This window comes from Leptonychotes weddellii, chromosome 9 (genome assembly GCF_054177405.1).
Source record: "Leptonychotes weddellii isolate Sample4059 chromosome 9, ASM5417740v2, whole genome shotgun sequence".
Taxonomy (NCBI): domain Eukaryota; kingdom Metazoa; phylum Chordata; class Mammalia; order Carnivora; family Phocidae; genus Leptonychotes; species Leptonychotes weddellii.
Genome location: NC_138377.1, coordinates 115,010,755 through 115,038,254, shown reverse-complemented (window position 1 = coordinate 115,038,254; position 27,500 = coordinate 115,010,755). Strand labels below are relative to the sequence as shown.

Sequence of the window (27,500 nt, the reverse complement as noted above, 5' to 3'; positions counted from 1 at the left end):
TAAATGAGCATCCTGTTCACAGAAATCAACCCTACACTTTTGAATGAGATCTTTGAGTATATTGAACTAAAAAGGCTCCTAATACTAAGCATGTGGTTTTTAAAGAGAGGAAGTGGTCAGGTACCGCATATTACCAGAAGGGCTCTGTGACAGATTGTATTTTCCAAAGGTGGTTGCAACAATTTCCCATCCCAGACCACACATTGAGAAACTCTGTAAATTAATTCAAGGTATTTTATTTCAATATAATTTTTGATATGCTCATTTGTTTCAAATTGTAAATATAATACAAGCTCATTATGAGAAATTTGGAAAATACAATAAAAGAATGTAAGATTAAAAAAATCAAGTTAGCACTGGTATTAAAATATCTTTTGGATGAATTTCTGTTTTCAAGTGTGTTTAGCTACATAGTTCGGATACAAAATTATAAGTGACCATGATGCTAAGGCTGTGTCTTCACATGCAAAACAAAGTGCAAATTAAGATAATTATTGCCAAAATTTAGGCCCATAACTTGCTTGCCTAGACAATCCCTATAATTAAGGAAAGGTGTTTGGGATAATTGCCTCAATTTACCACTTCAGTTGGTTGAAGGAATGAGGTATCAGAAATTGGCTGGCGTAAGTATTCTGATTGTATAAAATGCTTAATCAGACCATTTTTCTCAAAGTATTTTTTTTTTGGCTCAATGAAAAGCCTTTAAAAATATTAAACATACTTTGATTCAATCGTCAAAAGAATCTTCCTGTTTTCAATGCCCAAATTACCAATCAATTCTATCAATTTAGTTAAAAGAAAGAAAAAGAAAAGAAAACCAAAAAAGCAACCAAGCCATTTAATAAATTCAAAACACATATTTCTAGGTATAAAGTCTTCCCTGGAATATTTGTAACAAGTAAAATGAGATGTACCCTCCATATTGTGCTGAGTTATGTCCTATCAGATTTATAAGAACAAATGGGAATATGTCCTGAGTACTACTGAATCCTCCTCAGGAATAAGCCAGTCTTCGACAGAGTTTCCATTTGCCTCCATAGCATGTGCATATGGTTGGATGGTAAACAAAGAGATGGTCTGAGGAGGGAGTAAAGAGGGGCTACAGTCCAACAATTTAAATCAGATTGCAAATATTGTTTTTTAAGACATACCTGAAATATACACTTTTTAAAAGATGTATGGAGGGGCGCCTGGGTGGCTCAGATGGTTGGGCGTCTGCCTTCGGCTCAGGTCATGATCCTAGGGTCCTGGGATCGAGTCCCACATCGGGCTCCCTGCTCGGCAGGGAGCCTGCTTCTCCCTTTGCCTCTCTCTCTCTCTCTCTCTGTGACTCTCCTGAATAAATAAATAAAACATTAAAAAAAAAAAGATGTATGGAAAGTAAATTTTAGGAGTGCTTCTAATCTTATCCTCTGTGTCTTATATTAAAGAATGCTGAATAAGTTGTCAGAGTTTACTATCAAGAATCATGAGGAAAAATGATATAATATCAACTAATCAGAAGAGTAGATAATAGGTAAACAAGAACTCCCTGTGGCCTCTGGTCTTGCCTTGAAGGGAAATGTAGAATGGTCTGCCACTCGGAGTCATATCATACCGAAGGGAAGACAATATAAGGACAGGGAGGATCTACCTTATAAAACGAAGTCTCTGGTTAATTCAGAATTGGTTCATTTCTCAGTCCTCACCCAGGATATCACGCCATTTAACTTTCTACCTGCCCTTATTTCAAAGATGCTTGTGTGTAAAACCATGATTTCTTGATGAATAGTTGCTTGCCAAGATCTATCTTATGTTTTGTAGAACACTAAAGCACGCTGAATGGGAAAATCTGCAAGCTTTGTTCAAAGACATATACTCCCTTGAAATGCAGCATTTTATACTTGACAAAAATGCAACAGAGCTTAATAATCCAGACAAATGCTTTTCTAAAACTTTGAGTGCTAGACTAAAGTTTCAGAAAAAATTTTGGCCGGTTTCAAACGTTAATGGGGAGATGGTAGATTTATCTGGTTCTTTTCACGGGAGGTAGGTGTCCTGGTGAGGTGTGTGTGGTATGTTAGTCAGTCACTGTCCAATTGGGACTCCAGTTTTCCTCAGATCATCTCTCCCTCACTTGTGTTTCCTGTTACAGCAGTAACTGGAGGTGATCACAAAACAGTAGGATATTTATTTCCTGGTTTTAGCTGACTAATGAGAATCTAAGAGATACTTGTAACTTTTGCGTGCTGGCTCAGACAGTGGGATTTTTCTCTCCACTTGGGCAGTTCCTCTTCTTCTAAAATCAATCAAAACCATATCCTCAACTGGTCCCATACTTAACTAAAACACATAAAATAAGCCAGGGCTTTTATTCAGTAACTTAGGGTACAAAATAACTGGATCATTATCTATTTTTAAGAAAAGGAGCAAATATTAAATGATATGACTTCTTTACATAGTAAAGATAAACTCTCTTCCAATTCCTGCTAAGAGTAATTTGTTAACTAGGGTAGAATGGGAAGGAAGAAAAACAAATCACCCAAAATAGGTGTTATATATGAAAATCAGTCAATGAATATAATATCATCTCAAGAGTAAAAGAACAATAATAATAATAAATGGCAAATCAGAAACGGATAGTACTAAATTTCCCTCCCTTTTCACCAACTTACAGGATATCCCGTCTAGCTGCAGAAACAAAACATGGAAATGAATCAGTCGATAAAGGATTTTCTCCCATTAAAGATGTCAGTGATTTTGTCCCATGTAGGGGAAGTTGAACATTAAGATGGATGTTCACAATCTGTGGATGCCATAGTACCACCCCCCCCACTCCCCGCAGGGGGATGCAAACTTTTCTGTGTGTGATAAAGAATGTCAAGTTAAAAGCAAAAACATTTTATCTAAGTATGATAATAAATCACACCATATACTGACCTAAATATTTTTTTCCAACATTGATAGTCAATATCTTTTGACTGCTGCCATAACTGACGACTTTTCTTTTTCTTACTAAGTCTCAGAAAAATGACACCTAGACTCTTCTAACTTCTTTGAGGGGCAGGGATGGAGATGAAAGCAGTAACTGTGAATGTGGAGCCAAAGAGAGAAGAAGAGAGGCTATTTTATTCAGGAGAAATTCAGAGGTCATCCAAAAAATTGTCGTGGTAGTTTTCATTTCGGAAAGATGAGAGTTACATGTAAAACAGCTTATATTTTTCACAAGTTAAAAGTGAACAAGTTAGTTTGATAGTGGTGATCGCTTCATCATGTATCCGTGTATCAAAACATTAAGTTGTGTACCTGAAATATGTGCAATTTTTATTTGTCAGTTTTGCCTCAAAAAAGCTGAAAATTAAATTAAACTAAACATCAGGCAAAGGAAGGAAGTGAAAAGTCCCTACATTCACAAGATTCATATGTCCGAGAAATGAACTTGTCCTAAGAATCAGGTTTAAGACATTTTTTCGACGCCTAGAAGGACTTAGGCTTTCCACTTTCCCAGAAAGATAAACTGCGTATTACACATGTTGTTATCGTGTTGGGATCAAGACGGAGGATTCTCTGGGATGAAATATTTAAAGAAGGAGGTGAAGAAAGATTGATGTAATACCAATTTCAGGCAGCTTCAAGACAAGTGCCGGTCCACATTTGCATGGCAACCTCCCCTCACCCCAGGACCACGTGGTCAGCGGTGCATGGCTTGCCACAGACATCAACCACTTCTTCCACACGCTGGCTGCCTTTCAACAGTGAAGCATGCATATCCTCCCCTGAGCATTTGGGGAGCCTGAAGGCACAGAGGTATGATATAAATGGAAAAAATAAAAGGAAGAGTTTGATTAAAACTCACCCTTGTAAGCCGTCTAGGTGTCCTGCTCAGGCTTCCAAAGTGGGCATTGAGACAGGCCACCCAAACTGCTGACATCCTTCATTGACCCTTTCAGAGCAATTGGGAGCCTAATGACTTTGTTTTTAGGTTTTGGAACTGAACTTTACAGGGACTGGTTCCAAACCTGGGTGGTGCTGAGAAAACTCAAGTCTCAACCAGAATTTGGCAGAGACCACCAGACATGTTTCATGTGGGGGCCTTTTCCCATAATCTCACCAAAATGGTTTATGAATGTTCTGGGGAGCAAAAAGCAGGTCCCAAAGGCCGAGAAAGGGCCATGCCCTGCTCCCAACTAGGAGACCACACAGCCATCCTCTCTCCCCTCTGAGTATTTAGAGTTAGAAAACCACACCACCCCTCTTGTTCGGAAGCTAAGGGTGAAAGTGGAAAAAGCCAGGAAACACAAATTGCATCCTACAGCTGAGAAAGCCTCTCTCTTGGAAGAGCTAGAAAATAAATAAATAAAGGGGGAAATCCAAATGGGATTGCTCTTCAAACACACAAATGATCTTATGTTAACAGTTGGGATTAAACAGCTGTCTCGTGGTTATGTGATCATAACAGATGCTGTGTGCAAACGTTTCCTGCTAGCTTTGTTTTGGTTATTGCTGTTTGTGCAGTTCAATGGGCTGAATTCAGCTTAAGGGATACAGGTTTTTATTATCCTTCTGTGCTGCACGGGCAGCTTCATCATCTCTTTAAGAGGAAAGGAGGCGAGTGTGAGGCAGAGATGAAGGGAAATGGAGGGTGGGCTCTCCAATGTCACGTCGGGAATGATGTCATCTTGATGAAATTCCAACACACTGGTTTATGGCCACGTTGCCATGAAAGTGGTCCCCAGTTCTATTATGTGGTTGTGTTTTCCCCCTCCCCTTCGTGGAGGCTGTCGTTGGGTCCAGTGCAGTTTATGCAGCTGGAATAGAATTTATAGAACATAGAGAAAGGTTTTTTGATGACTAACAGCTTACAATGTTTTAATGATCCCTATTTTGTCTCTTTTCTTCCCATGCCCTCCAGAGATAAAATATACAAGCTGATTTTGATTTTTCCTAGAAATTTTATTTAATCCCAAGAGTGGGGATCGCCCTATCTATGTCAGCCAAGTAACATGGTAAGCCACCACTATTTTTTTGCAAGTTCAAATCTGGAAGCCATTTTGGCCTGAATTATATTACTCGTTTAAACCAAAATATCCTCTTGGCTCAAATTCTTCAGAGAACCACCATGATTCATAACCCACTTTGCCAACCAGCAGATTTCACTTTTATTACTTATATTTTCCAATTTTTTTGATATGATGTAAATGGCAGAAATAATGTTTCTGAGTTCAAAAAGCACCTGGCTGCCATGAGGAGGAGGCAGGGAGAATAATGTGGTCCATACCTAGCAGGTCAGGCCATGGTGCTGCCTGTGGTCCCTGGGGCACAACTCCCCAGGACCTCAGTCCTCGGGTCAGGTCGAAAAGGTTGATCATCATGCACACAGCCATGCATTCACTGATGGGTAGCTCATCTGTGCTTTTTGAAATTTTGGATGGGGAAAAGAGGGAGTGTCTTCCATTGCTCAACACTTATCTTAGGAATCATACCTTTGAATCAGACATTTTACCATAGCTAGGTCTCTCCCAAAAACATCTTTACTGAAGAAGAGGTTTTAATAATATATACACATATTTAAGGAACCATACTTAAATCACCTCTTATTCTCGCTCAAAGAAAGGGGGTTAATAATCACCCTTTGGGGTTCATCAGCTCACAGAATGAAATCAGACCTCCTCTGATAAGTTGTCAAAGCAGGGCACCTGGGTGGCTCAGTCGGTTAAGTGTCTGCCTTCAGCTCAGGTCAAGATCCCAGGGTCCTGGGATCAAGTCCCACACTGGGCTCCCTGCTCAGCAGGGTGTCTGCTTCTCCCTCTGCCCCTGCTCATGCTCTCTCTCTCTCTCTCAAAAATAAATAAATAATCTTTTTAAAAAAGAGTTGTCAAAAGAGTCACATTTCTATAATGTTTTCAATACATTTTAAAGCAACTTCATTTACATTCAACACTTGATCCGACAAATAGCTCCTGGAGGTATTTTCCTGATTTTACAGAAAAGCGAGTCAAGGCCCATTTTATAAGTACCACATGGAAGTTGCCCAATTTTATAGAAGCGGTAAGTGGTGGAGCCCACAGAGGTTCCCACATCAGAGATCAATGGCCATGTGATAGAGAAACTGAGTAGAACATTTGCCCCAGGGACCACTGTTGTTGTCATTGTCCTTTCTCATTGGGTGAGTTAGTGGGAGGGGGTGCATTACCTCAGGGTTACCTCTGTTGCCTTTAAATCATGCAGGCAAACGTCACTCTTATTCCTAATGGTCTGGATGCTCTGGGAATTTGAGCCTAGAACTGAATATCAGCTTCCTTTGTGGGATCAAGCCCGTGCCAACCTCAAGACAAAGGTCCTTCCAAAGAAGATACACAAACAACTAATAAATACATTAATCTTTTTTTAAAGATTTTATTTATTTATTTGAGAGAGAGAATGAGATAGAGAGAGCATGAGAGGGGGGAAGGTCAAAGGGAGAAGCTGACTCCCCGCTGAGCAGGGAGGCCAATGCCGGACTCGATCCCGGGACTCTAGGATCATGACCTGAGCCGAAGGCAGTCGTTCAACCAACTGAGCCGCCCAGGCACCCCTAATAAATACATTAAAAGATGCTCAACATCCCTCATCATTAGGGAGATGCAAACCACAGCTACAGTAGGATATTACTTCTACCCATTGGGGTGGCTACTAAAGAAAAAAAAAGAAGTGTTGATGAGGATTTGGAGAAATCAAGACTCTGGACACTGGGTAGAAAGGTAAAATGGCCGGGCGCCTGGGTGGCTCAGTTGGTTAAGCGACTGCCTTCGGCTCAGGTCATGATCCTGGAGTCCTGGGATCAAGTCCCACATCGAGCTCCTTGCTCAGCGGGGAGTCTGCTTCTCCCTCTGACCCTCCCCCCCCCATGCTCTCTCTCTCTCTCATTCTCTCTCTCTCAAATAAATAAATAAAATCTTTAAAAAAATAAAATTAAAATTAAAAAAAAAAAGAAAGAAAGGTAAAATGGCCTAGCCACTGTGTAATATAGTATGGAAGTTCTTCAAAAATGAAAAGTGGAATTACCATATGATCCAGAGATTCCGCTTCTGGATAGATACTAAAAAAAAAAAAAGAAAAAAGAAAACGGAGTCTTGAGGACATATTTGTAATCCCATGTTCATGGTAGGCTTTATCACAATAGCTAAAAAGTGGGAGTAACCCAAGCGTCCATCAGTGGATGAATGGATATACAAAATGTGGTATATACCTACAGTGAAATATTATTCAGCCTTAAAAGGAAGGAAATTTTGTTATATGCTACAACATGGATGAACTTTGGAGTCATTATGCTGAGTGAAATAAGCCAGTCACAAGAAGATAAATACTATAAGATTTACTCATGTAAAGTACTTAGAGTAGTAAAATTGATAGAGACCCAAAGTAGGATGGTGGTGGCCAGGGCCTGGGGAGGAGAAAATGGGGAGCCTTTGTTTAATAGGTACAGAGTTTCAGTTTGTGATGATGAAAAAGTTCAGGAAACGGATAGTGGTGATGATTGCAAAATCATATGGATATACGTAATACCACTGAACAGAATTGTACACTTAAAAATTTTATTTTATATGTATTTTCCCACCATAAAAAGAAATCAGAGTAAAAAAACCAAACCAACAAAAAAACACCAAAGTTCCACTCCTGTCACCGAGAACCTGAAAGTTTAAGTCTCCACCGCCTGCTGCCATTGGTATCTTGCTCAGGCCCCTTCTCCATAAATGTTCCAAACATAACACATCCTCAGCTTTTCAGCATCATCATGTATCCAGATACTCTAGGGCGTACAGATTCAATATCTATGGGTGAAGTGCGAATCAAGCACCAGAGAGTATTGATTTATATCCTTTCCTTGATGATTAGAAGTATCTCTAGGATCTTCTTTCTGTTTAGGCTTGATGCCAATTAAAATCTAAATCTTACCAAAAGAGAATGTTTTAAGCATTCTCATCTTTGAATACATTTCAGATCCTTTTATCTTCTGCCTCTTTTTCTAAAATAAAATTCCTTTTTATTATAAAGGGAATAGACTAAAAGAGTTAATAGCTAATACATACCACCAGCTCTTAGTAACTATCAAGATGGAGACAAACAGCCCAAAAGAAGAATGACGAGCTGTAAGAAGGTGGTGGAGGAGCCAATCCACACAGCCCCCGGAAAATAAAAAGACGGTCAAAGTCGCTTGGCAGCAGGAAAATGCAAATAACAAAATGGTGAAGTATCATTTGATATTCATCAAGCTGACAAAATTGAAAGAAAAATCTGTATCACCTATTGATGGCAGGAATGTGTGTAAAAGAGTACAATTCATACATAGTTTGTAGAAACGTCAGGAATTTTTGCATTTTAGGAAAGCATTCTGATAGCATATCTTAAGTTAAAAGTGCCTTTATCTTTCCATTTTGCAGTCCCACTCTCAGGAGTCCACCCCCCAAAATAAAAGCTGTCCACTTTCAGGCAGTATGTGGGACATATATAAGGGTGTTGGCTACAGTGTTTTTCATAGCTAGAAAGAAGGAAGGAAGGAAGGAAGGAAGGAAGGAAGGGAGGAAGGAAGGGAGGGAGGAAGGGAGGGAGGAAGGAAGAAGGAAGGAAGGGAAGGAAAGAAGGCAAAAGAAGAAAAAAAATAAGAAAAAGAAACAAAAATGATTCAAGCTCAGTACCCCCACTGCATAGGTTATAATGCAACCCCTAAAAAGAAAAAGAAATAGAGCCATATCAGATGACTCAGATGGAATTCCATGAAAAATTGTTGAGTAGGAAAATCCTTGTGTAGGAAGTATAGCTCATTTTGGAAAAACAAGTAATCACACGCAGACACGGGTACGTGCACACACACACACACAACCCTCTATATCCACTGATTGAGGATCATAGGATTATATTTGTATAAGAATGTATGCGCTTGAAGACATATGGAAAGATTATTACTGGGTAATTCATATTATTTCCCTGTGGAGAAGTAGGCTGATGTGAGCAGAGAGAGAAGAGGGGGGAGTGAATTCACAAGCTGAAAAGAAAAAGAAAAACAAAACATAATGGCACCAAAAATGAAATCTATTTTCTGCATTGCGTGTTTCCTATAGTGGGTATACATACAAAGAAATCTGTATTAAAAAACCACAAATTATAGAAGTTTTTAATAACTAAAAACCTGGAAAAAAATGAAACTTCATGAAACATACTATGTGCTACTCTTAGGATTATCACGATACTTTGCTCATTTAAAAAGAAAAATCCGTGACTCAGGTCATTCAATACGAGTTTCGATGATGATGCAAAAAATTCATTTGGCGATAGCGCTGGGAATGAACTGATGATCATTTCTGCTGCTCTGTGTATCTCTGGCTCTAGGAAGCAAAAGTCGTGAGGAGGGGGTAGTTCATGGTGCAGCGTCATGTTCTCCAAATGTAAGAGTGGGGTCATCTGTAACGAGGGCTGAAACATAAGGTCACTAGTTATTGTTTGAAGTCACAAACACAAGCAACCGGCTCATGCCCCACAACATCATTCCCTGGTTCCAGGAAGGAATCTTCGAGAGGAATAGCTGAAGACAGCAGCACAGGACCGTACTTGCCTCCAAAGGCAGGATACACTTCTCAACACATAATCATCCTCTAAACTGGCTTCCTAATTTGTATTTCTAAAATCAGAATACAATTTGCAAAAGTGAAGATGGGGCTGTATGGTGCCATGGAATTCTCATTCCTGGTTTTATCATTTTGATTCGTCTCTCCGTGGGCCAGTATCTAAGTGTGAATTTGTTTTCAAAAATCACAGTACATGGATGATCAATGTTCAGATTATTTGAAAATGTACCAGGAAGCCTTTCCATAGCAGAGAAATAGTGGCTAGTGACAATATAGGGAGTCAGAGTCTAATGCCCTTCGGACTGAGTAGATGCTTTTTTCTTACTTTTAGTGTTTTCGGCAGAAAAGTCTGAGGTCAGCCTGTTTTGTGTTACTTTATGGGTCCTTTTTAAAAAATTGTCTTTTTATTCCCATATGCTTATCTGATATGGACTTCCATCATTTAATTATCCTGCCAGCCTGTTATTTTTTTTTTTCACAGAAGTTGCTTGTTCTGCTATGAAACTATTTGCCGTGCCTATTTTAGTGTTTATAACGCAGTGAAGTTTTCTTTAATTTTGTCTTTGAATACTGTTTCTGTTCCAGTTGTTCTGTCTTCTTCCTCCAAAACTCTTATGAATTTCCGTTTTACTATCAAGATCTTCTACATTTTTATGTTCCCTTGAGTATTTACTTCAGTGTCTGAAGTTTGTTCTTGATATCACTAGTGGAGTTTCTGTGGGTTTTCTTTTTTTCAGTATGATTTCCGCCCATTGCTACTATCCATTCTTGCCCCAGTGAGACAATTATATTCTTAGTTTATTTTTTGTCACTGGTATGATCCATCACAGTTCTGATATTATGCAGGGCTCAGAGTTGGAAATTTCTTTGTAAGTTAGCTTAATTGGTCTCACACAGTTTCCATCTCCACAGATGCCAAAATACATGCTATTATTTCCAGGAACATTTCTTAAGATATGTATTGTTTCCTATTGTTGCTGTAACAAATTTAGTGGCTTAAAACAACACGTTTATTATCTTATATTTTGGAAGTCGGAAGTCTAATACCAATTGGCTGAGCTGGGTTGATTCGGGAGGCTCTGGGAGGGGGGGTGGATATATGTTTCCTTGCTTTCTACAGCTTCTAGAAACCACCTCCATTCTTTGACCCATGACCCCCCCCCCACACACACACAACCCTGCAACCTCATCCCTTTCTCTAAGCTTGACCCTCCAGGCTTCCTTTCATAAGGACCCTGGTGATTACATCGGATATTCAGGATCATCTCTTCATCTCAAAAACCTTAATCACATTTGCAAGGTTACCTTTTGCCTTGTAAAAGTGCCATATTTACAAGTTTGTAGACTTAGGACATGGACATCTTTGGGGGGGCCATTATTCAGTCTATAGCAGGAAAGCTCATATGGGATTATCCCAGTCACTGGCAAGTGCACAGATACCCACTCTGCCTTCTTCTTGTAATTCCCCCTTCCAGGTTGCTGGAAGTCCATGAGGAAGGTCACCAGAAAGGGAGCCTGTATTCTTTTTCATATCTTTTCATGATAAACAGGTAAACTGTAAGTAAGCTGGTTTCCTGAGTTTTGTGAACCACTCTAGCCAATAAATTGAACCCAAGGAGGGGTTCATGGGAACCTCTGATTTATAGCTGGCTGGTGAGAAGCAGAGGTGACAATCTGGGTTCTCGAATGGCATCTGAAGTGGGGTGAGGGCGGTCTTGTGGGACGGAGTCCTTAACCTGTGGGATCCGACGCGATCTTCAGGTACACAGGATCAGAAATGAGATAAATTGTAGGACACACAGCAGGTGCCACAGAGAATCACTTGGGGTGGAGGAAAGCCTCCATAGCTGGTATGAAAAGTATTTTAATGTGGTACCAGGATGAGACTAAAGGAGAAACACGTCAAAGAAGAGGGAGTTTTCCTACACCTGTCTTCTTGCATTTTACCAATCAAATCAAACTGTTCCTCAGATATTTATTTCTCTGGTTCTGGCAATAGACTACGTGCTATTTATTTATTGCTCCCGTAGTAAACTTTTCTTGGTCCTTCATTAATTCAGGTGCTGTTTCCTCTCCATACTAATGTTTAACCAAAGTGCCCTCCACCCAGAACTCGTGTTAAGTGGAGCCCTCTGAACACCACTCATAGTCCACTTGGGTGCTGACTGAAAATCGCTTCTAAGAGTTTCAGCTGTTTCCTGTTCCATGCCATCTGCCCCAATTCCCAGTATTCAGTACCAGTGACTCTGCTAGGCAAAAATTAGGTCTGATCCTAATCCTACTGCCTATATGTGGTTTATCAAACATAGAGAAAAACTCTAGAATCTGCCGTCCCCTAAAGGACTCCTCTTGTAGGTACCACACCTCCCACAATGAAACTCGCTCTGGCCATTCCCCACTTTATGCTCAGCAGATCTCCACGTGACTACTCACGTACTGGGTCTTCTTACCTTTTTCTGGAAGATAGAGAATGCCTATCAATGTTAAAAAGTTAAGTATTCATCAGCAGAAGATAGAAGGGAGAAACTGAGTTCTGAGAGCCTCAAAAAAATCTGTAGCTACATATCCTGTGGCAAGAGAACCTAAATGATGGTTCTCACGGGAGGCGGTGGGAATGGGGGGTTGAGAGCGGGAAGGAAAGGGCAAAGAAAGAATCTTTCAACTAACATTCATCCTGATGGCATTGTATGGGTGATGGATTGCTTTCCCTTTTCTGGCCAACCTTCCAATTAGTGAGAATTGTTCTCAATTTTGCTAAACGTTGTCTGTCAATGGTAGTGTTCATTTTTATCTTGTTCCATGACTTCATAGGACATTTATTTTTATTTTTATTTTTTTAAGGATTTTATTTATTTATTTCGACAGAGAGAGAGACAGCGAGAGAGGGAACACAAGCAGGGGGAGTGGGAGAGGGAGAAGCAGGCTTCCCGTGGAGCAGAGAGCCCGACGCGGGGCTCGATCCCAGGACCCTGGGATCATGACCTGAGCCAAAGGCAGACGCTTAATGACTGAGCCACCCAGGCGCCCCTTCATAGGACATTTTAAATCAGAGTTTTTACACTTTCTTTCTCTTCTAGGAGAAAACCAGAAAGGACTGGAGGGGAAGGGGAGTTAGGAAATGTGGAGGAAGAAGGTTTTTGCAAGGGGAGCTGGTAGGCACTGGGCATACTTTGAGGGATGGGTTATGGGTGCTGAGTCTTATTCTGTGAACTAGTGTGAGGACATACCTCAAAAAATAAATAAATAAATATAAAAGGCACTTTGGGTTCTGCACACTCCAAATTTATTTGTAAAGTCTGGTCACATCATTTATTTAGTCACAGACTTTGGGTTTGCTCACAGCTTTCTCGCCACCAGCCCCTCTTCGTTTCCTGGACAGAATTCTTTTCTCCACAATTAACCTCACGTGGTCCCAGTAATTCTCGTTACTACTTCAACTGTATTCTTCTGTTGACCTCTTTTGGTGCCTGCTGTGACAGATGCTAAGTGTCCCTCCCTATGTCCCAGGAATTTCTAGCTGGCTCATCCCTGGACACTTCATGTCCTTCTAGTTGCCCCTGAGCCCTTCCACCCACGGAAACTCATCTTGCTGGCACCTTTAGCTCAAGGAAAACCTTTGTTGTTCTTCATTCTTGTCCCTGCCCTGTTTAAACAGGCAGGTTCCCAGCCAACACCCTCTTACAAGACCCAATCATCAAAAGATTTTCCAATTACCCTTTCAAAACCCAGTTCATCTGCATTGCTGAGGTTGCTTTGTTTTGTTTTCCTCCAACAAATAGAGAATGTTTTGGGGAGGGTTATTTATTTGCCACATTCTTCTTAGAGTTTGGCTGAAATTATTGAGTAAAATGGAGTCTGTTCTGTCCACATGGGAAGAAAATTGCTCAGCCCTTCCTCTCTGAACCTCATGGCTGTTGAGACCCTAGACCCTTCCCGGCCTTTGCTAGATTAGCCTCAAGTGCCTAATTTTGGCTTCTGGAAGGCCCCAGGTATTTCGCCTGCTTTCCTCAGCCTCTTTTTTCCTTGGATCTTTTCTTCCCTGAGGAGCAGGCTACAATCACCGTAGCTCTCGGTGGACTCTTAGCTTCCGACAGTAAGTTCACAGATTCTCTAATTTTATTTAATGGTTTCATAAAGAAGCAATGCGGATTGCAGTTCTTTACCAAAGTTGACACCCAGGGCACTGCCCGCAGGAGGTTTAGAATATCTCTGTTTAAGTGAAGCAGATACACAGCATCTTTACAACAGCAGCTAGTTTTCACCTTTGTGTGGGGCGGGATAGAGCCACTTTGTTTGCTGAGAACTCTGCTTGTTTCTAGGAGTCAAGTCTCCCTAGTTGTGGCCCCAGGGGAAACAGAGTTCCCTTGATCCTGTCTGCTACATGTACATCCATACACACTCTTATTTAAAAACTCTTCCCGAGTTTTCTATTCAGGTTCCCAGTCATGTGGTCTGATTTCATTATATGGGAGACATGTCCTGATAGCCTTCAAGATTGATTTCCTGAACTCCAGATAAATGTACAGTACCATTGCATATTTTTTGCAAGGCTCCAAGACTTTCCAGAGTCAGAGATGGGCATCCTGCAAACTACCCCGAGGGGATGTGGGCTCCATCCATCTCAGACTAATATTTCCTGAATAGGTACAACAAGGAGAAGTGGAAGCAGATTTGGGAGATTATGTCACCCAGAGTTGATGTCATCCAAAAATTAGAGTATCACCCTTCTCCCATCTTCTACAATCATCTGAATCGATCTGTGATCTTCTTTTTAAAGATTTTATTTATGTATTTTGAGAGAGAGGGAGAGCAGGGGGAGGAGCAGAAGGAGAGGGACAAACCGACTCTGTGCTGAGCATGGAGCCGGACACGGGCTCAAACCTAGGACCCTGAGATCATGACCTGAGCTGAAACCAAGAGTCAGACGCTTAAGCGACTGAGCTACCCTGGCACCCCCGGTCTGTGCTCCTTAAGAGACTTTTGGATATCAACATGGAGTTAATTATCATTCATTCATTTAACAAATACATTTGTTAAATTGTAGGAATTTGCTAGGTAGGAGGCACAGGTTGATAACAAAGCGGGCAGTCATTGATGCCATTCTTGTAGCCTTAGGAGGAGACAAAGTACTTATTATTTTTAATGGAACATTTAAAAACTTGTTAAGTACTGTACAATATTATATATAATAGTCCAAAATGGTAACAATCGAAATAACTACCAACTGGTGAACAAGAAAACAAACGATAGCATATACACACAATGAAATATTATTTGGCAATAAAAAGGAATGAAATACTGGTGTGTGTTATAACACATAAAGATGGATCTTGAAAACATTATGCTAAATGGAAGAAGCTATATACAAAAGACCACGTTTTAAATGTATCCATTGATATGAAACGTCTGCAAAAGGCAAGTCTATAGAGACAGAAAGTACATTAGTGGTTGCTTGGGCCTGGGGTGGGAATGAGGAGTGACTCTCAAAGGGCATGAAGGAAATGTTCTGAAATTGAATTGTAGCAATGGCTATAGAACTCTTTAAGTTTACTTAAAGTAGAAAACATTGAATGTACACTTAAAGCAGGTGAATTTCACAGTATATATATATATACCTCAATAAAGTTGTTTAAAAAAATCTTTATTTGGGCCAATAAATCCCAGAAATTATTACTTGAAAAAGAAAAAAAAAATATTGCTCTAAAGGAATTTAGGAGGGGCCCATGATAAAGGATCATGTATGTGTCTCCTTAAATAAGGTGGCTGATGAAGATTTTGCTCAGGCAATAATACAGAAAAATCAGAAGGGTAAGAAAGAGCCAACCACAAGAACCCCTGCTGGAAGAGACTATGAGTGAGAAGGATTAGCTTCCTGGGATGGGGAAAACTTCAGCCTTTCTGAGGAACTGAGGCCATGGGGGAGGGAACAATGCTGTATAGGGCCATATGATCCATGGTAACTAGCTGGGATTCTATTCTCAGTGTAATATCAATTCACTGCAGAGCTTGGAACAGAGAAATAGTGAAGGTGGGGAAAATCAGATCAGATGCTGTTCCATAGTTCACAGACAGATCATGTTGTCTTGGATGAGGGTGGCAGAAAGATGGACATAAATGGATGCATACAGTGATAATGCTTGAGGTAGACCCTACCACAACTGCTTTGAGATTTGGGTTTTGAAGAGTGAGGTAGAGAGAGGAATCAAAGAAAACTTCCATATTCCAGTTAGAGAATTCACTAAGACGGTTTCCTATGATGAGGAAGAGGGAGGTGGGAACACATTTGGGCAGGAGGAGAATCAGGTGTTCCATTTTGGACACATTGAGTTCAAATGTCTCTGAAACCAAAGGAAGGGTGCTGGAGAAGGCAAATGAAATGTAGGTTTGCAAAAGAGACCAAGGGGTAGTGACCCATGAGGCCAAAGAAAACACAGAAGAATGTGATATCACAGAATCTTATGAATAAAGAGACCCGAGAGAGAGTGAACACCATCAGGTACAATGAGGATTGGCCAAATGGAGGTCCTGAGCCTGACTAAAGCAATTTCTTGTAGGGATGTTGATGGGAGCCACACTGGAATCATTTGAGACGTGAAGGGAGTGAAGACGTGGAAGTTACGTATGTGGATGACTCAAAATACTTGGACCGGGAAGGAAGATGAGGGAGCAGCAGTACTTTTAGGGAAATGAGGAATCAAGGGAATGCAAGCATATCCATTAGGATTAGTTTGGGCTCCAAATGATGGAAAACCCAACAACTTGATAGATGTCTATTTTTCTCCCCCATTATGTTAGGCAGTAAGAAGTTCTGGGCTCCTGTGGTGGTTTTCCAAACACCAGGGCCCTAGATTCTGCTACCTTACAGCTATGTCAATAAAAACATGAGAGGGGGGCGCCTGGGTGGCTCAGTGAGTGAAGCGTCTGCCTTCGGCTCAGGTCATGATCCTGGAGTCCCGGGATCGAGTCCCACATCAGGCTCCCTGCTCCATGGGGAGTCTGCTTCTCCCTCTGCCCCTCCCCCTGCTCATGCACACACTCTCTCTCTCTATAAATAAATAAAATATTAAAACTGTAAGGAATACCAAAACCTGCTCCTCTTTTGTTTGATTATTAAATGTATTACTGAGTACAATTATGTTTCATAATTACTTCTGCAAGAACAACATCTCAAATTTCCAATCTCATTTTGCATTTGATTTCTAATTTCCAGAATATGTGCTTAATTTATGGTCATCTTCAAAAGCGAGAAAGGAAGTTCTTGGTTTCAAGCTCAGCTTGCTTGTCACCACGTTGTACTCAAAAGATGGTAGAACGAGGTCCCTGTGACATAGCTCCATAAGGCCCTGTAGACAGAGGTTCAGCCACAGGGACTAGGGGATGACCCACATCAGACTGTCCTTCTAAAAAAAAAAATTTTTTATTTTAACTAGGCTCCACACCCAGCATGGGACTTGAACTCGCAACTCCGAGATTAAGAGAGACATGCTCTACCGACCGAGCCAGCCAGGCACCCCCAGACTGTTCTTTCCCTAAGCTCATAAAAAAGTAAATAAAATGTATATATGTGTATATATACCTGTATAATATGTGTATATATGTGTGTGTGTATAAAGCAGACATATAATTTGCATAAATGTATTTCTATATGCATAAATACATAAGCATATATTATACACATACATTTAAATATGTATGCTCCCTGATTTACCATTTGATTATGCTCTAGAGGCACTATTATCTTAACTTCTGCATTAATTGCCCCCAAAGCAAATGAGAAGTTACAACAATAATAACCCTTCCTTTAAAGGAAAGAGAATGCCTTTTGCCATTTAGTTTAAAACTCTTCACTAATTTCTCACCAGAGTTGTGGTCTCAAACTCACCAATATCTTTTCTACTGTACTTTTCAACGTATTATTTCTCGTACATTTGTGAAGCGCTCCCGACTGCCAGGCAGTGTCCCACCCGATCAGGGTACTCGTGGTACCTGGTATTTGGCTCCCCAAACATGCTCCACAGACTCGAAGGAACGTGTGAAGAAAAGGATGTCTCCATTTGCCTTTGTCTTTAAGAAAGTGAGTAATTGGCTCCCTCCTTGCCTCTTCCCTCCATGGAGAATTTACTGGCCCAAATTTTTAAAAAAGCTCCTACCACACTCCCATTTTCTGTAAGTGCAATTAGTTGCAGGTACAAAATTTGGAGCAAAGAGGCCTCCCGTGGCCTGTTGTGCCTGCAGTTATCCAACTGTGGCTGCAGTTTTTCAGTGCACAACTGATTGCACCCACAAAAAGAAAGGCTAAACTCTGAAAATGGGTCCCTTTAAGACAGTTGGGGGATTGCGTGCCTCCGGTTGGCAAATTGCAATCCTTTATAGGATCGCACTGCAAGTCTGAAATCCAGGTTAGGCATCTCGGGTGAGGGCGAGGGGTCCCCCCCACAACCCCGAAAGCAGGTGCAGAGCCTCTCCCCAACTCCTCCTCACTGCCAGTTTCACCTTGAGCCACCAGTGGACGGCACATTAGTATTCACCATTCCTGACTCCATCGCCTGCTTAGTTCACCAGTCACTCTCCAAAAGGGTTTGAAGAGAGAAGCTCGGTCACACTGTCAATATAACACATTTAACCAACTCTAAATTTGCTTTAAAGAGACAGCTACAAAGATTGACTTTTGCAAAGTGACTCACTCCACCATGCAACAAAAGACGTCCATTTGCTCCCGACTGTTATTAACTGTGTCACTGAGTACATAAGAAAGGGTTTTGAAGGAATTCCAGTGTGAATCCACTAATTCAATAATCCGATAACATAAATTCAAGTAATGGATATTAATACTATGTTCCAAACACGATCACAACTTTCACATCTCTCTTTCTCCAACGGACAGAGCATGCGTCGCTGAGAGGCTCCTGATGAAATAATAAAACCCAATTCTCATCTAGAAAAAAGAATCATTATAGGAGGATGGTAATTTACTTTATATGACCTTCAATTGATTATTCTGTGGCTGCTACACAAATATCACAGGAGCTATTGATCGTAAAACCTACCAAATAGATCTCTAATAGCTTTTACTGAGCAAAAATAATTATGCTTGCACTGTGGTCAAACACACATAAACCAATGTGGAGGTATTAATGTATGCTATTATTACCCATCTGTCTGAGAGGTATGGAGAAGACCCTTCATGGGAACACACTATGTCTAAGCCCATGAAAGCTCAATATCCAAGCCAACAATTACAGCCAGTTACACTGAAAAAAAAATTGATTACTGTAACTAAAAGCTAGGGCTGAAAAAAACAGAGGATGCCCTTGCTTAATAAAAGTAAAATCATAACAAGAGAAATCCTAATTGAGGAGGAGTCCCTGGCCGGGCGCAGGCAGAAATTGAATTTCCCCGTGGTGTTGGCGACGGAGTAACTTTTCAGAGTCAAGAGCTTTCTATCCAGCCCAGATCAAGATCAATGATCAACACCCGTAAAAGGTCAGGATGTCTAATCAAAGAACAGATCATCTATCTCTCAAGGAAAAGTGTACAACATAATCCAGAAATGCAGCACTGCTGGCCACGGAGAGTGAGAAAAAGCCCGGTAAGGCGAGATTCCGGTTCCACTTGGGTGAACAGGCAGAATGCTCCGCTCATACAAAATGTGTGGCCAGTCCTGGGTAGGCAAAGTGAGGTGGCTCAGGTGGGCCCCGAGCCGCGGATGAACAGAAGCAGCAGTGGCGGGAGCAACTTTTGCAAGTTCTGAGAAAAATATTTTAGACTTCAAAAGTCCCCAGCGAGCAAAATTCCTCCTATCACTTGCTCTCTACCCACCCCTTCCCAGCCAATATCTTAAATAATAATGAAAACATAAATGCGTTAATACAAAAAAAAAAAAAATCCCTTGCTCTCAAGGTGTTAAAATGGGGAGTGATCAATTTCTAACACCTGGAATAAACAGAGCAGCATGCTAATAAGAGTAAGTGATGGATGGCAAAAAAAAGAGAGAGAGAGACTGTCAACTCCGTGTGGACTGCGTGTATTTGATGGGGAGGGGGAAAGGGTGGCGGTTGTATCCCATGAAACGGAACAGAATAATATCCCATGAATCCTATCCATGGATCCCATGAAACAGAACAGAAATGGAATGTGCAGCTGGAGGGCCGTGCATGCCAACCACAAGGAAGGTTTTCTAAAGCACTTATATTCAGACCACACCCCAGACCAAGAGAATCAGTATGTTGCTCTAGGCATTGGTATTTTCTTAAAAAAAAAAAAAAAATACAAAACAAAAACCAAAACCCAAAAGAAAAACAAAAACAAATCAAAAACTCACAAACTTAGGCTTGGGTCTCATGTGAAGCCAGGTTTGAGAACCACCCACTTGGAGGATCCGAGAGCCTTCTTAGCCATGGGAGCTCTCAAACAGAGGAGAAACCTGGACCTTCCCAAGCGTACCCCTCCTCTGGCAGCAATATGGGTCACATCTTTGTTTCTCTTCCTTTTTGGCATTATCAGTTCCAGTCGTTAAAGGCAGGAAAACTGGAGTCACTGATCTCTCTTTCATGATTTATGATTCAGAAGGAAGCCAGGGGTGGAGGGTTGGGGGTGATGCTTACTGCTGTGGTTGCTGTTATTTATTTTTATTTTTATTTTTATTTTTATTTTTATTTTTTAGACACATGCTTTTCTGGAAAACCTTGAAGCCCCTGGCAGGGCTGCCTTATCTCCCCCCACCCCCACCCCCCAAGGCCTTGCCTGGACATAACTGACATTTACATAGACACACTCTTGGAACATAAAGGGGAGGGGGGATTCTGCTTGTCCTCAGTTGTTCTCGAATTACATGATAAAGTAGATGTATTGGATCCTTTACACCAAAAGGGGTTATGGAGTCCAGTTATAAAATCCATAACACGGTAGCGGGACTCACTGTAGCTGCCTTCTCAGAAGAGCCAAGGAACTCAGCCCCACCCTTAAAAGCAAGGTGATTGCACTACAATTAGTTGACCTATTTCGAAAATGAAGGCTTCCCGGTGGTTTGAGGTTCTGCTCTTTTTTTTTTTTTGAATTGTTACAAGTTTTTTTTTTTTTTTTTTTAACCGCCCTTGAGATCCAGGTTAGGTTTTTGCTTGGAGTAGTTTGTGTGTCCTATGGTGATAGTTATTAGTGTTGAGTTAATATTGTGCACTTAGGTCTGGGGGTGGGAGGAGGGGTCAGGGTCCGAAGACTGCCTGAAGTCTGCATGGACCATGCTGAATTCAGACTTGGGCCTGCAAACTCATCATGTGTCCTTGCTATCAAAGGAACGAACCAGAGGCAAGGAATTCTATCACTCAAATATGTTCTCACTTACTCGTCCCTTCCAAAGGTGAGTATCGTAATTCTTCCACTTTTTAGAGACTAAACCCAGTGAGGGCCCGTGTGTCCACACGCACGGATGGCAGACCAATCCAAAGCAGGCGTGTGCATTAAGGGAGAACGTGTCCCCCCACGTTCCTGCAGCCCCCCCTGGCCGCCAGCGGCGGGCTCGGCGGCGCACACCGTCCCTGTCACCCGAACGTACCTGCCGGGTTCTGGCCTGGGGAGAACGCAGGGGCTGCAAGGGCACCGCCGGCCAGCGAAGCGCGGCGAGGGGAGCGGAGGGGAGCGGAGGGGAGCGGCGGGCTGTCCCGCAGGTGCGCCCCACCTGCCGCCCGATTGGCCGCGGCGGCGGCGCTCGGCGGGAGGAGGGCGGATGATGGATGGCCTGTCCGCCGGCCGGGGTCCGAGCAGCGGGGGGCTGGAGAGTGTAAATAGGAGCGCGCTTGGCGGCTCCAGGCACTGGGCAGAGAGAGCAAGAGGCCTGCACAAAAGGACCGGGCTCGGAATGTTTAGATTTTGAAGATTAGTTTCTATTATATCTCTGTGGGAGAAAGGAAAACGCACTATGGGAAAGTGGCGGGCGAAGAACCTCGCATCATTTAGGACCGATGTTTGACAAATCATTTAGCCATCGGAACAATCCCTGAGCCTCCCCTTCCCAAACTGCAGTTTTTAAGTCCTATTTGCCATTTGTGGGAATGATCCCCTATCGGTTATCTGAGAAACAATATGAAATCAGACCTGAACAGTTGCATTCTCTTATCTCAGGCAACATTAAGATCATTGAAAATAGGTTTCAAAAAATGGGGGGGGGGAAGGGGGGCAATGCACTTTAGATTAAAAAAAATAAAACAGTTGGATATTAAATGCTAAAAGAAAAAAAAGCTTTAGCTCAAAAAGAATAAAATAAAATACAAGAACGTGTTCTAGAGATAATTTTGCACTCTAGAATGTGTAAAATTTTCATAATTTGTCTAGCTTTTATGTGCTTAAAAGTCATGAGCAATTTGAATATGTTTTGTTTATCCTTGCAAAAAGATGACAGCACATGGTTTTAGGCAATTCGATTTAAGGAGTGTCCTTTTAAAAACTCATTAGGTTGAGAGCAGGGATTGAAGCAGACAGAAGGATAACAGGAAAAAATATGTCATGAACCACCATGGAAATGGGGTTGGTAGAGAGCTATTGTATCATCGGGCTCTTCTTTGGCAACTGAAGGACGGGCCCATTCACCCTGAGTATTTCCTCCTGCATAAGCTGTGTTGCTGCAGCTAATACATCTCATGTCAAAATAAGTCAGTCCTGCCTATAAGCTGATTCTTTAACCTCTGCGAGCAAAACAGTTTAGAGAAAATGGTGGGATTTTTTTAATATGGGAATATTATTCTATCTCATTGCGCTTTAGAATACCCACCATCCCCTTCCGCCCTAACAACTACCACCACTAAGAAAATAAAAGCCATGTTTAAAATAGCAGTAAGTGAAATTGAATCATGTCACAGAGGTGTATTTTATCTCATTATGGTTGAAAATGAGTCAGGGGAAAAGAACCTAGCTCCACGCATTTCTCTTTGAAATACCAGGTTTTAAGAGTGTAAAAGTAAGTCACAAAAATTAAAGAAACTTAACTTATCTGTTCCAGTACAGAGAGCGTATATGCTCTCCCCCACAAAAAAGTACACATAAATTAAATTCACGTATGTTTCTTTCTAGAGTAGTTTTTATGTATGCTTAAATATTTATAAAAGAGTTCACTGGATCCTGTGGGTTTTTTTCATATATTATGTCAAAAGAGCTTTTTAATATTAGTATAAGATTAATCAATTTTAATAACATTTAATCAATTTTAATAACAGCATAATATTTCCTTGAGTGTATATGTAATTCGATTAACCATTTCCTGCTTGTTGGATACTTAGGTAGCTTCTAGCTTTCAGTAAATAGTACAGTAAGGAACATCTTAAGGCAAACTTTCCATCTTTCAAATTATTGATTTCAAAGAAAATTCAAATGGAATACATAGGCCATGCTTAATGAACATCTTGATTTTTTTTTACAATAATTTCCAAATTGCTTTACAAAAAAAAAAAAAGAAGAAGAAAAAGAAAAAGAAGAAAGGAAAAGAAAAACAAAAATGCTGTAGCATTCAATCCTACCAATAGAAAAATATCGGCTCAACATATTTTACAGTATGCTCAGTGTTATTGAGAATACTAATAAAAATATTTGGTAATGTAGCAGGTGTGATTCTTTCTTTGATTTTTACTTCTTTTATTATTAATGAAGCTATCTTTTTGCTCCTTTTAAAAAATTGATTTTGCTTTCCCTCTTTTGAATTGCTGGTTCCCCTTTTATGTAATCATTGAGCTACCTCTAGTCAGCATATTAAAATGAAATATAGCATTTTTACAAATTCCTCTTTCATGGTGTTCGTTTTGAACTAGGGTGGTACCCCCGGGTTAAAATGATCATAGCAAGAAATCCCTGACAAAATTGGGCTACCTTGCAGTTTGAGATGATCTATTGAATTTAGATTTGCAGCAAGCTTCTGCTGCCCCTCCACTGTGACACATAAAATGATATTATCATCTGTGAAATTACCCAGGAAACTTAAGGTACTTTACAGCAAATCGTATTCTCTCATTAGGAAACTCAGAACCGTTGATCCTTGCACTAGCTTTCTTTCTCGTCTGAAAATTTGTGTTGTGTTCTTAAGCTGTGATGTGGTCGTTTAAAAATGTCTTCATGCGCTTCGGCATCTTCGCAAGTGCACCCAGTGCCCAGTAAATAAAGTAGCAGCCCATGTCCCTTTTAGCAAAAGCTATATATCTGTTCAGACTTGTAATTTGCTCCGTTTATATCCTTTGCCCTTGAACTCTGGTTATTAACGCAATGTTTCTCCAAATGATGCCATATAACTCTGCTCCGAGCACATTCACGGTGACACCACGCAAACATTCCAAGGGCCAGGGCCAGCTCAGGGAGGGAAGAAATGATGACTGAGTTGTGGGAGTTGCCGCGCATTACTCACGATGGGGTGGCCGTAAAACGATGGCTGTGAATATTCAAATGGCAACAAGGCCAGCGCAAGACTTTTGCTAATATTCTGAGGTCTGGTCGGGAAGCAATTTCACAAAGTAGCTTTGATTAAAAAGGAAACGGCCGGAACACTTCTCCCAAGAAATCAACTAACAACCCATCAAAGGATTTGAGACAGGTGTCCTAATTATACATCTTTAAAAAAAAAAAATTATTTGTGGTCAGTTTGGGGGTGCGGGTGGGAATTTTTGCTCCGTTATAAAGGGAAGATGGTGTTTAGTGGAACTATAGGACTAAATTCCTTTGTGTAAACTGTCAGCACCCATTTTTTTTGTTGTTTGTTTTAAGTAGTTAGTATCCTGTACCTAAGACAACTGAGCCTTGACTGGGTCTAATACTGTTTTCATTTTAAAATTAAAAAAATGTACTAATTAGGGAGCCTGGGTGGCTCAGTCGTTAAGCGTCTGCCTTCGGCTCAGGGAGCCCCACATCGGGCTCCCTGCTCTGCGGGAAGCCTGCTTCTCCCTCTCCCACTCCCCCTGCTTGTGTTCCTGCTCTCGCTCTCTCTCTCTCTCTGTGTGTCAAATAAATAAATAAAATCTTAAAAAAAAAGTACTAATTAATACTGGGTGAAATTTTGGAGAGGAAGTAGGACCCATCTCCCTCTACAATTTCTGTGAAGGCAATGTACTGATTAACCAAATTAATAATTTAGGTTTGATCGCAGAAACTGTGTGAAACCTACTTTGGAGAGGAAATTGTTCTCCCACAGTTTAGAAAAGGACATTTACAAAAAAAAAAAAAAATCCCTTTCTTTTAAAATGAGAAAGTCATACATAGAGAATAATATGCAGAAGAAAGTGCTTGCCCAAGTTAGCCTATTTTGAAATGTTGTATTTGTTTCAAAATAATAATTGTAAGAAGTTTATTTTCTCCAAGCTCTTTATTTGAACAGGTTTTAGTAGATTCATGCTGAAATGAACCTCACAAAAAAGTTTTGTTTTGGGGCGGCGGCACTTTACCCTTAAGCAAATGGTTCATGGCAATGGGATTTAATTGGTACACCTCCTCCAAAAAATTCTTGGCTATGCATAATGCAGTTCATACAAAAAATGTTGATGGGAATGAGAAAATAATATACCATCAAATATCAGATTTTATGCTGGAACGTAAGCTTCCATGAAACCTCTGGGCACAAGTCTTAGAACTCACTGTGTGCCTTTAGAAAGAAAGAAAGACTTCTAACTACTACAACTGACTACTATTAATGCACAAAAGATGACTGGAGTACAGTTACCTGTGTAAATAACCCACGTGAATATTGCCAATAGAAAATAAATAAGCCATAGCTTCCCAAGAACACCAAGCACACCTGTAAAATATTAACTGCCCCCATTTCAGTATTATTTCAGGAAGGAAATGAATTCTAGGTTCCAAGTGAGATACATGAAGAATACTTTGGAAAACAGTCTTTTCATGAATATGGAACTGTCCGTTTTCTTCCTATTTTCCCTCTAATCAGCTGTACCTAAACTAAAGGAGATTTTTCACATTTAATTAAAGAGGACCTTCTAGTGATCTTAATTTGAGAACACGGTTTGGCTAAGGAAGATAAAAATACAGATAAGGGAATTTTAATTTTTTTCTGAGAATTTTAGAATCTCGTATTTACTGGAGAAGCAGACTCTTGAGGCAAACACCTTGGTTACATCATTCATTCCTGAGTCCCCATGTGAAGAGCACCAGAGGAATGTCCCCAATCTCATTATTGAATTAAATGAATAAATAAACACAGTTGAATGTTTATTGTTGCACATCATGTGACTGAAATGTAGTGAAATTATGGGCTTTATACTATTAAGTGATTTTTTTAAAATTTAATTGTTATGTTAATCACCATACATTACCTCATTAGTTTTTGACGTAGTGTTCCATGATTCATTGTTTGTGCATAACACCCAGTGCTCCATGCAGAACGTGCCCTCTTTAATACCCATCACCAGGCTAACCCATCCTCCCACCCCCCTCCCCTCTAGAACCCTCAGTTTGTTTTTCAGAGTCCATCGTCTCTCATGGTTCGTCTTCCCTTCCGATTCCCCCCCTTCCTTCTTCCCTATATTAAGTGATTTTAATTAAAGTAAATCTTGTGTTATGGTTTCCTAATCCTAAAACTTCATAGTGCTTTGTTTTATATATTTCATTCAGAAAATTATGATTCCATTGTGCTAGTAATACCAAGGTTGGGGGTGCCTGGCTCTCTCAGTCAGCAGAACATGCAGCTCTTGATCTTGGGGTTGTGAGTTCGAGCCTCATGTTGGGCATAGAGCTTACTTAAATAAAATGAAGAAAAAAGTAAAAATAAGTTTGAAGGACCCGGCTCATATTCTTTTTTCCATTGTCTGGGCTAACTGATTGCTAAAATGCACATGCGAACTAAAACTGTGTATGATGTTACATACATATTTTATACAGTTGTAAAGGGAAGTTATATTATTTGGTGGAAAGCATGTGTTTCATTCTTGATAGAATGAGAGCATGGCTTATTAAAAATTCTGAATGACTTGAACTTTGACTGGTTGTCCACAGAATAAACTTTGGATTTTCTGCCTTGTCCTCCTAAATAAAATGCATTTATATATAATGCAGATTCTATGTAGTAAGGTTACACCCATCATAGTTTCAAACATTGAATTCTGAAATGTGAAGACTATTCATCCCTGAGTCTGCCCTTCATCCCATTTCTCTTTTCCTAAAGGCAAGTATTTCTAATATTTCTATTGAATTCTATTAGAATTTGCTTCCCTAATATGTTTGTGTGGCTACTACTTAAAAATTTCTTCCTCTTCTTTTTCTCCTTCTTACTATTAGTATTATTTTAGTGTGGGAAATTATCTATTTACTTTCCCTAAAGAAAATCAAGATTTGTCTGTCTTTACTATCCCTGCTCCCAACAATACCCATATCCTCATTTTCTTAATAGTTAAGTTATAATTTTTAATTAATATTCAGTGTGCCTTATCACTAATAAATTCTACTGAGGGCTGTGCTAGTGAACGTTTCTTTTTATGCACAATTTCTGTGCTAATAATAGCTTTTTGTTTGTTTGTATGTTCTTTTACTTTCTAGTAATTGCCACTATGGCATCATAAATTCCTCTCCCAATCTCTGAAACCTCTCTCAAAACATTCATATACTTCAATTCCTCTAACCAAGGCTTACTTTATTATTAATTTTTATTTTTTAAATTTAAATTCAATTAATTAATATATAATGTATTATTTGTTTCAAGGGTACTGGTCTGTGATTCATCAGTCTTATACAATACCCAGTGCTTATTACAACACATACCCTCCCCAATGTACATCACTCAGTTACCCCATCCCGCCATCCGCCTCCCCTCCAGCAACCCTCCGTTTGTTTGCTAAGATTAAGAGTCTCTTATGGTTTGTCTCCCTCTCTCTCTCTCTCTCTCCCTCCAAAAAGAAAGAAAGAAAGAAAGAAAGAAAGAAAGAAAGAAAGAAAGAAAGAAAG

The 27,500-nt window shown here is 40.4% G+C and overlaps 2 long non-coding RNA genes across 2 annotated transcripts in view; one reads left to right on the top strand and one right to left on the bottom strand.

Moving 5' to 3' along the window:
- LOC115941880 (uncharacterized) overlaps positions 1-20,024 on the bottom strand; it is a 25,658-nt gene extending 5,634 nt beyond the window's left edge. The window contains exons 1-2 of the long non-coding RNA XR_004076556.2: positions 19,903-20,024; positions 1,152-1,335 (exon numbers count right to left, since the gene is read on the bottom strand). This is a non-coding gene — a long non-coding RNA (uncharacterized LOC115941880). The remainder of the gene's footprint in view (positions 1-1,151; positions 1,336-19,902) is intronic.
- Positions 20,025-20,324: 300 nt separating this feature from the next.
- The window catches only part of LOC115941879 (uncharacterized), a 31,864-nt gene continuing 24,688 nt past the window's right edge, over positions 20,325-27,500 (top strand). The window contains exon 1 of the long non-coding RNA XR_004076555.2: positions 20,325-20,937. This is a non-coding gene — a long non-coding RNA (uncharacterized LOC115941879). The remainder of the gene's footprint in view (positions 20,938-27,500) is intronic.